The sequence below is a fragment of the Diaphorina citri genome, unplaced genomic scaffold (genome assembly GCF_000475195.1).
Source record: "Diaphorina citri unplaced genomic scaffold, Diaci psyllid genome assembly version 1.1 scaffold1955, whole genome shotgun sequence".
Classification (NCBI taxonomy): Eukaryota; Metazoa; Arthropoda; class Insecta; order Hemiptera; family Psyllidae; genus Diaphorina; species Diaphorina citri.
The window spans coordinates 27,093-37,282 of NW_007379381.1; the positions used below are offsets into that span (position 1 = coordinate 27,093).

The 10,190-nt window shown below is 40.1% G+C and overlaps 1 non-coding gene across 1 annotated transcript; it reads left to right on the forward strand.

The window, feature by feature from the left end:
* Window positions 1–1,120: 1,120 nt before the first annotated feature.
* Window positions 1,121–1,192, forward strand: Trnag-ucc. Its single transcript has one exon. It is a non-coding gene; the product is annotated as a tRNA-Gly (tRNA).
* The last annotated feature ends 8,998 nt before the right edge of the window (window positions 1,193–10,190 follow it).

Consider the following 10,190-nt stretch of genomic DNA (forward strand, 5'->3'; position numbering starts at 1 on the left):
GGGAGGAGAGGGAGGAAGAAAAAGAGGAGAAAAGAGGAGGGGGAGGGGGGGGGGGGGGGGGCTCCAGCAGGTGAAATCGTTCATACAAATTTTGCACCTGGATTTTATTTTGCATTTCCCCCCTCCCTCTCTCTCTCTATCTATCTCTCTCCCTTCCTCTTACTCTCTCTCTCTCTTTCTCTATCCTCTATTCCCATGTTTCTTTTCCCTAAACCCTTCTCTCTCTAATCTCTCTCGATTTAGGTTTTCATCCGCTTCTCCCTCTCTCTCTCTCTCTTCCTTTCTATCTTTCTGTCCTCTCTCTCTCTCTTTCTATCTTTCTGTCCTCTCTCTCTCTCTCTTTCTATCTTTCTGTCCTCTCTCTCTCTCTCTTCCTTTCTATCTTTCTGCTCTCTCTCTCTCTTATTCATGTCTTCATTCCTTCTCTCTCTCTCTCTCCCTCTCCATCTTCATCTCCCTCTCTCTCTCTTCCTATCTTTCTGTCCTCTCTCTCTCTCTCTCGTTCATGTCTTCATTCCTTCTCTCTCTCTCTCTCTCTCTCTCTCCATCTTCATCTCCCTCTCTCTCTCTCTCTTCCTTTCTATCTTTCTGTCCTCTCTCTCTCTCGTTCATGTCTTCATTCCTTCTCTCCCTCTCTCTCTCTCTCATATCCCTGGTTTCTAATTCATGCTTTGCTGATTCATTCATACCATAACTGCCGTTCATTGCAAATCCTTTTAATTTTCATCCGCTTCTCCCTCTCTCTCCCTCTCCCTCTCTTCCTTTCTATCTTTCTGTCCTCTCTCTTTCGTTCATGTCTTCATTCCTTCCTCCGTCCCTATCGCCTAGGTTTCCTCTCTCTTTTTACCCATTCCTCATTCCTTCTCTCTCTCTCTCCCTCCCCATCTTTCTCTCCCTCTTCTCTCTCTCCCTCCCCATCTTTATCTCCCTCTCTCTCTTCTCTCTCTCCCTCTTCTCTCTCTCCCTCCCTTTCTCCCTCTCTCTCCCTTTCTTCCTCTCTCCCTCTCTCTCTCATATCCCTGGTTTCTAATTCATGCTTTGCTGATTCATTCATACCATAACTGCCGTTCATTGCAAATCCTTTTAGCTCCTTGAAATCTAAAATCATGCCAGCCTATTAGCTCCCATGGCGTAGTGGTCACTGCGCTCGCCTTCCACGCGGGAGACCCGGGTTCGATTCCCGGCGGGGTCAAGAAATTTGTATCATAGCGAGGTTTACAGAGACAAATTATACAAAATATTGTATCAAACATTCAAACATTGTCACATGTATCTTTTTGAGGTTAAGAGAGAGAGGGTGTGAGAGAGAGAGGGAACGATCTCTCATTTCAATTAAGTAGATTCGTAATTAAGAGAGAAGGTTTTTCATTAAGTTAAATTAGTACTGTCAATTGCAAGAAGGGTCGTGGAGCGAACCGCCAAAAAAATCCTGCTGACATAACAAAAACGATTCAGTAAAAAATACAAAAGGTAAAGGTAGTCCTTTGATGGGTTCCTTATTTCCTATATGGTGTCAAAATTTACGTTCATACGTTTAATAATAATACACTTATTAGACATTATATATCAGATATCATTTTTGCCTCCTAAAACACTTGAGATCCTCCTGAAAAACTCATCATGTGAAAACAAATAGTCAAAATACCTATAATAATTTTTTGTGAAAATATTAGGAAGACCCCCAAATCAAAAGCCACAACATTTGATATGGGCAGTGTGAGATTTATGTCTCGACACTAGTGAGCCCTACCCACTAATGCCTCGTGAGGAAAATGAGTAGCTATGACATATAAATGCGCATAGCGACCGGCACCAGCATGGTAGGTAAACATTGGATTTTAGGATTATTGAGATATTGGGAAAATCCTACAATACTGCAGTGAGCACCAAAGTTGTGACAAAAATACATGGGATTTTAGGATTATTGAGATATTGGGAAAATCCTACAATGCTGCAGTGAGCACCAAAGTTGTGATATAATAACACAAATAAACTGCATTTACATTACATTTATTAGAGAATTTATTATACTGGTCTGGCTGGGGGACGTAAAACAGGGAGGATAGGTACCAGTCTGAAGTGCGAAGGGCATCCACTCGTAAAAATTTTGCAGCCAAAACGAAATGTCAGCCCAAAGCAATCACCCTAGCTAGGGCTGATTGAGAGGCTGAGGAAAAACGCCGACCCCGTCTGTACACGGGAAAAGGCGAAGAAAAAGAAGGAGAAGATGATCTGACCTTGCCTAACCCTACAATTCCTAACATGTGATCCTGTCCACTAATGGAAAGAATTACAAACATATATGATAGAAGCTGTGTTAACACTCGGGTCCACAATGCACAGCGAGTTTCATGAAACTCGGTTTCGCCAGTGTGACCTACACTGTGTTAACTTTAAGGTGTGTCCTGTCCACACATAGAACCCACGCCAGAGAGAGAGAGAATAAAATAGAAGGATAGGGTGTGAGGGAGAGGGAGAGAGAGGGGGGAATAAGAAAGATTTTTTTATTTTAAAGAGGTTTGACAGAGGGAACTGTAACTGCTATGGTCTTATCGTCCCGAAATCGAAGAGAGAAGGAAGACAGGATAGGAAAAAGCCAGCCGTTCCGAGAACGAACATTATCCCATCAGCTTAGTTGGTAGGATAAAAATAAGAAAGAGAGAGAGACAAAAAGTAAGAGAGAGAAAGAGAATTAGCCCGAGGGTAAAGGAATAAGAAGGAATAAATTTGCTAAGTGTTTATTGACAAAAGAGAGAGATAGGTAAATAGAGGGAGAGAGATAGAGACATGAAAGGGAGAGAGAGAGAGGGGGGAGAAAGAGAGAGAGAGAGAGAGAGAGAGAGAGAGAGAGTATCCTACTGTGAAGGATAAAATATGCAAATGGAAGAAAACCAGGAAATCCAGATCCACAAACATAGCTCTTTCCTTCTCCATAATCTCCCTCTTGCTCTCTCTCTCTCTTAACAATTTCTATCTCTTTCTCCTTTTCCTCTCTCTGTTTCTCCTTTGCTTCATTCTCTTCTCTCTCCTTCCACTTTCGCTCTCTTTTTCTCTGACCATCTAAAGAACTCAATTTTCTCTCACTCAGAGAGAGAGATATGAGAAAGAGAGGGAGAGAGAGAGAGAGAGAGAGAGAGAAAGTAAAAAGAGAGAGAAAAGGGTTTTACGGAGGTAGCGAAGATTTAATGACATATACCTACCTGTAGAGAGAGAGAGAGAGAGAGAATAGAAAAGGAATAGAGAGAGATAACGTTACGCGTGGTTGGCATCCGGTTGGGTGACCATCTGGACGATCGCGTGCAGCTGTCCTTTTATTCCTTTCCTGGGCCCATTTAGGCCCACTCCTAGGTGTAAGGGAGCCCCAAAAGTTAAGATAAGCTTATTATACGAATCTAACGAGGTTAATGTGAGTAAGAGGGTAGCTTGTCGTCGAATTTAGGAGAAAACCTCCAACAATAAAGACTTTAGCAGTTATTCAGTGACGTTAAATCGACCCTTCTGCGGTCTTTTAGGAGAGAGATGGTTTTCTCAATCGCATTATCACTCCAGCCTTTTAAAGTGTTCATCACACTCAATCTCGAATTCTGTACGCCATTTTGTATCAATTAATACCTCCTCTCTCTCTTTCCCTCTCATCCTCCCCTGTCTCTCTCTCTCTACCCATCCCTTTTCTCTATCCATACCATGTATTTCCACATAGTTTTAATCTCTATCTCCCTTCCTCTCTCTCTCTCTCTCTCTCTTTTTCCCTCTCATCCTTTCCTGTCTCTCTCTTTCTCTCTCTCTTTCCCTCTCATCCTTTCCTATCTCTCTCTCTCTTTCCCTCTCATCCTTTCCTATCTCTCTCTTTCTCTCTCTCCCTCTTTCTCTCTCTCTTTATCCTTCCCTTTTCCCTATCCATACCATGCATTTCTACATAGTTTTAATCTCTTTCTCTCTTCTCCCTCTTTCCCACTCATCATCTTGCTCTTCTATTTCTCTCTCTCTTCCTTTTTTTCCTCTCTCCCTCTCTCTCTCCCTCCCCCCTCTCTCTATCTCTCTCTCTCTCTTTCTTACTCACTGGTCAGTGAGTTCATGATATTGGACGTTTTCAAATTATCCACTCATTCGATAAATGTGGTGACAAATGGAAATGAGAGAGAGAGAGAGAGAGGAAAAAGAAATTAGACATGAAGAGGAAGAGAGAGATGGAGAGATAGAGAGAAAGACAAGGGAGAAAGGAAAGAAATATAGAAATGAAGAGTATTTGATGGGTCATCTTTTTATCTTTTATTAGGTATTACTTTCGCAATTTTTCATATTTTTTTCCTCCAGTCCTCTTTTGACCTCTCTTCTTCTTTCCTCTTTTGACCCCTCTTTCTCCTCCTCTTTATACTCTTATCACCCATGACCTCTTGGTAATGAAAAAAGATAAAAATAACCCATTTGAAATTTTTTACCTCCTCCTTTTCTTTCTCTTCCACTTCTCCTTCTTCTTCTACTTCTCTTCTTCTTCTTCCCCTCCTCTTCTTCTCCTTTTTCCCCTCCCCTCCTCTTCTCCATCTTCTTCTTCTCCTTCTTCTTCTTCTCCTCCTTCATCTTCTTCTCCTTCTTTTCCTTCTTCTTCTTCTTCTTCTCCTTGTTTTTCTTCTTCTTCTCCTTCTTTTTCTTCTTCTTCTTCTTCTCCTCCTTCTTCTTCTTCTCTTTCTTCTTCTTCTTCTTCTCCTCCTTCTTCTTTTCTTCTTCTTCCCCTCTTCTTCTACTTCTCATCTTCTTCTTCTTAAATTTCCTTCTTCCCTTCCTTCATTTCCTCTTTTTTGTTCCTCTCTCATTTGTCTCCTTTTTAAAACATTTCTAATGACGTACAAAACCAGCCGGGGTCAATAAAAAGTACCAATTAAATGCAAATTACCATAATTAATCGATCTATAGCCAAGTAGAAATACTGGCCACTTAAAACTACATATCTGATAATAAATCCGAATTCTTTTATTGAAAACAAAAGTGGTACCCAACGCTGTAATTTATTGATTTTTAAATAAAAATAGAGGAGCGATGACCGATGTGGATCCTTGAAAATTTACAGACCCACGAAGAGAATCGGACTTGTAGTGCACAATAACAAAATATTATTATTATTATTTTTATTGATAGAAAACTCATAAATCTCATATTGTTTCCAATGAGAACTAGATATTTTAAATACTTTAGTCCTTTACCAGCAGGATAAACAAAGTATATTCTATTTTATTTTATTTTTATCAACGAAATTCCCAGTTTTCCAATGAAGAGTCTCTAAACAGGGTGTCCTTGAGTGTGTCCTTTTTTTTTTACAATTTCACATTATTAGTTTTTCATAAAGAATAAGCTCTAAGAGTCCAAGGGACCGAATTGTTCCACCGTCCCCACTTAGCATCACTTTCCCCTACAGTGCTACACCATGTTCCAATCACGTCTTAACTAAATTATGAAGGTGGTAGGTAATTATTTACCTATAAGTTATATCTACCTATAAATATTTACCCTACCTATCTACCTTAAAAAAAAAAAAAACTTGTTGGTAATAGAAAGTAAAAAAAAAAAACCCTATAAATCGTATCTACCGGTGCCGATGTTAAGACTACCGGTTTTTCAACCCACCAATCTGCGAAGTAATAAAACTCATGGACACAAACTCGACCTTAACCGAGTCAATCTGCTGACATAACAAAAACAATTCAGTAAAAAATACAAAAGGTAAAGGTAGTCCTTTGATGGGTTCCTAATTTCCTATATGATGTCAAAATATACGTTCATACGTTTAATAATAATACTTTTATTAGACATTTTATTTATCAGATATCACTTTTGCCTCCTAAAACACTTGAGATCCTCCTGAAAAACTCATCATGTGAAAACAAATAGTCAAAATAAAGATACCTATAATAATTTTTTGTGAAAATCTTAGGAAGACCCCCAAATCAAAAGCCACAACATTTGATATGGGCAGTGTGAGATTTATGTCTCGACACTAGTGAGCCCTTCCCACTAAAAACCCAACCTGTTTCTCACAACCTTAGGGCCATGGGACAAAGGTCATTTATTTCCTACTTGGCGTTGAATTGTGACTCAGTCGGTTTTCTCACTCCACACAGTCTATCATTCCATTGTAAAGTGGGTAACATCTAACATATTCATTAACTTGGCGGTGTCGCCCCCACCCACTCCTTTTTATTGAAACAAGGGTCTGTTGTAACTTACTTGTCATTTTTAATTTTTACATATTTTTTGCCGCCTGGTGAACAGAAGGTCGTGGGTTCAATCCCAGCCGAGGTATGGAATTTGTCCACAGTAAAAGTAGTAGCCTACTCCTGGAGTAAAGTCCTATACGAGCAGTATCCTATACGGCCTGGGGTAAAGGGACTTTTCAGTCCTATCCCAGGAGGATAAACAAAAGGTATATTCTATTCTATTCTATTCTATTCTATTCCTCTTCTCTTCTCAGCAGGACAAACAAGGTAGGTATATTCTACTCTATCTTACAACACCCCCACTTGATCTTATCATCAACCATATTGTGATTATACACCAGAGAGCTGCTGGGTTTGTTTTAAGTTACAAATTAAACGACTTGACACTTCTAACAATACAAACCACACAACACATGTGGCGTGTAAATATGCACGGAATGGAAAATATGCACGGAATTTTATATAGCGCGGTTTGTAAGAAGTTCACAGGAACGGCAAATATGCACGGAATTTCAAGCCTGCAGGTCGCTATTTTTACATATTTTTTGCCGCCTGGTGAACAGAAGGTCGTGGGTTCAATCCCAGCCGAGGTATGGAATTTGTCCACAGTAAAAGTAGTAGCCTACTCCTGGAGTAAAGTCCTATACGAGCAGTATCCTATACGACCTGCGGTAAAGGGACTTTTCAGTCCTATCCCAGGAGGATATAAACAAAAGGTATATTCTATTTTATTCTATTCTATTCCTCTTCTCTTCTCAGCAGGACAAACAAGGTAGGTATATTCTATCTTACAACACCCCCACTTGATCTTATCATCAACAATATTGTGATTATACACCAGAGAGCTGCTGGGTTTGTTTTAAGTTACAAATTAAACGACTTGACACTTCTTAAACACGTTTTGAGGTCCCTAGAGCCTAAATCCAAAGTTTCAGCCATTGGTCCGTGTGTGTGTGTCTGTCTGTCTGTGTCTGTCTGTAAACAAAATATCTCGAGAACGGTAAGAGCTAGAGACTTGAAATTTGGTATGTAGCTGTCAAATGTGAGAATGCGACACGAAACTTTTGGTTAAGACCGATGCAACGCTTGGCGGCATTTTACCGCTTTTTGGCGGTTTTCGGTGTAATTTAACAATCGGAACTTTTGGTTTAAACGGTGCAACGGTTGGCGGAATTTTACCGCTTTTTGGCGGTTTTCGGTGTAATTTAACAATATCTTGGGAACGGTATAATACACATGTGAGCGTGGCATGTAAATATCCACGGAATTGCAAATATGCACGGAATGACAAATATGCACGGAATTTCATATAGCGCGGTACGTTCAAGCGGTTTTACACTTCAGAAGTTCACGGGAACTTTTTTTCTGTCTTTCTTGTAAGGCTGGAAACTGACTGATGAAGACAGGATAGGAGAAAGCCAGCCGTTCCGAGAGCGAACATTATCCGTTCAGGATAAAATCCGCCCCGGGCGAGAATTGAACCCGCGGCCTAGCGCTTACAAGGCAGACGAGCTACCAACCAAGGTAACTAGGCTGGCCAGCTCAGGTTTTCCTTTTGATAATGACATCTCCAATCAGCAATACCAGCCTGGGAGCTACGAGATAATGCAAGATAATCGAAACACTTGTCTTCCCAATGCAAATGACTGTCGGATTAAATGCCAAATCAGTGTGGTTAACCTACCACACCCACAGACTGTGAGAAAACGTGTACAACTTGAGATTTGCGACACGTGTTGATGTGACCAAAAACCACTTAAAAAATAAATAAAAATAAATACCTAAATTAGGTCACGGGACAAAGGTAACCAGATCCATTTATTTCCTACTTGGCGTTGAATTGTGACTCAGTCGGTTTTCTCACTCCATACAGTCTATCATTCCATTGTAAAGTGGGTAACATCTAACATATTCATTAACTTGGCGGTGTCGCCCCCACCCACTCCTTTTTATTGAATTGGGTAACATCTAACATATTCATTAACTTGGCGGTGTCGCCCCCACCCACTCCTTTTTATTGAAACAAGGGTCTGTTGTAACTTACTTGTCATTTTTATACATATTTTTTGCCGCCTGGTAAACAGAAGGTCGTGGGTTCAATCCCAGCCGAGGTATGGAATTTGTCCACAGTAAAAGTAGTAGCCTACTCCTGGAGTAAAGTCCTATACGAGCAGTATCCTGTACGACCTGCGGTAAAGGGACTTTTCAGTCCTATCCCAGGAGGATAAACAAAAGGTATATTCTGTTCTATTCTATTCCTCTTCTCTTCTCAGCAGGACAAACAAGGTAAGTATATTCTACTCTATCTTACAACACCCCCACTTGATCTTATCATCAACAATATTGTGATTATACATTAGAGAGCTGCTGGGTTTGTTTTAAGTTACAAATTAAACGACTTGACACTTCTCACAATACAAACCACACAACACATGTGGCGTGTAAATATGCACGGAATTTTATATAGCGCGGTTTGTAAGAAGTTCACAGGAACGGCAAATATGCACGGAATTTCAAGCCTGCAGGTCGCTGGTTCGAGTCTGTGGAACGACATTTTTTGTGCCAACGAAAAGAGGAAGATGGGAATTTTATCCGTCTTACAACACCCCCATTTGATCTTATCATCAACAATATTGTGATTATACACCAGAGAGCTGCTGGGTTTGTTTTAAGTTACAAATTAAACGACTTGACACTTCTCACAATACAAACCACACTACACATGTGGCTTGTAAATATGCACGGAATTGCAAATATGCACGGAATGGCAAATATGCACGGAATTTCATATAGCGCGGTACGTTCAAGCGGTTTTACACTTCAGAAGTTCACGGGAACTTTTTTTCTGTCTTTCTTTACACATGTGAGCGTGGCATGTAAATATCCACGGAATTGCAAATATGCACGGAATGGCAAATATGCACGGAATGACAAATATGCACGGAATTTCATTTAGCGCGGTACGTTCAAGCGGTTTTACACTTCAGAAGTTCACGGGAACTTTTTTTCTGTCTTTCTTGTAAGGCTGGAAACTCACTGATCCGACTTATTTTAGGAAGAATCTTTCAATTTTTCTCATCAGGCATTGTTATTTGGGCTTTATAAAATACCTCTACAAAGTTTCATGTCCTCCTAGGACTACTGAACAAAAATCGATCTGGAGACAAAACCAGACCAGCTTGCCCAGTGAATTTTACTGACGTCTTTGATCACAAAGGGAACGTTTGGAAAACACTGAGAACGGATTTATTATTATTATTATTATTATTATTATTTATTTTATTTATTTATTTTTTTTTGTAAATCTGCACTGATGAAGACAGGATAGGAGAAAGCCAGCCGTTCCAAGAACGAACATTATCCGTTCAGGATAAAATCCGGCCCGGGCGAGAATCGAACCCGCGGCCTAGCGCTTACAAGGCAGACCCGCTACCTCCAAGGGAACTAGACTGGCCAGCTCAGGTTTTCCTTTTGATAGTGACATCTCCAATCAGCAATACCAGCCAGGGAGCTACGAGATAATGCAAGATAATCGAAACAATCTTGTCTTCCCAATGCAAATGACTGTCGGATTAAATGTCAAATCAATGTGGTTAACCTACCACACACACAGACTGTGAGAAAACATGTACAACTTGAGATGTGTGACACGTGTTGATGTGACCACAAACCACTTAAAAAATAAATAAAAATAAATACCTACTTTGAAAAAAAAAGAAAAAAAAATGGGTTTAATGTCCCTGTGTAAGTAAGTGCTGAAGTTTTTACCCTCATTTGGCTCTTAGGATAGGAATGGGACACTTATTAGGTGAATACACCTTTTATTAGCGCATCTAAAGTAACTTAGGTTGCAGTTCTGTAGTTGCCGATAGTAAAATACCTACTTATTATCTAAAAAAAATCTGGTGTGAACATCACACGACTTTCCTTATCCTATTGAATGATGCTTATTTGAGTGTTCTTTTACCCTAACTTTTCCAA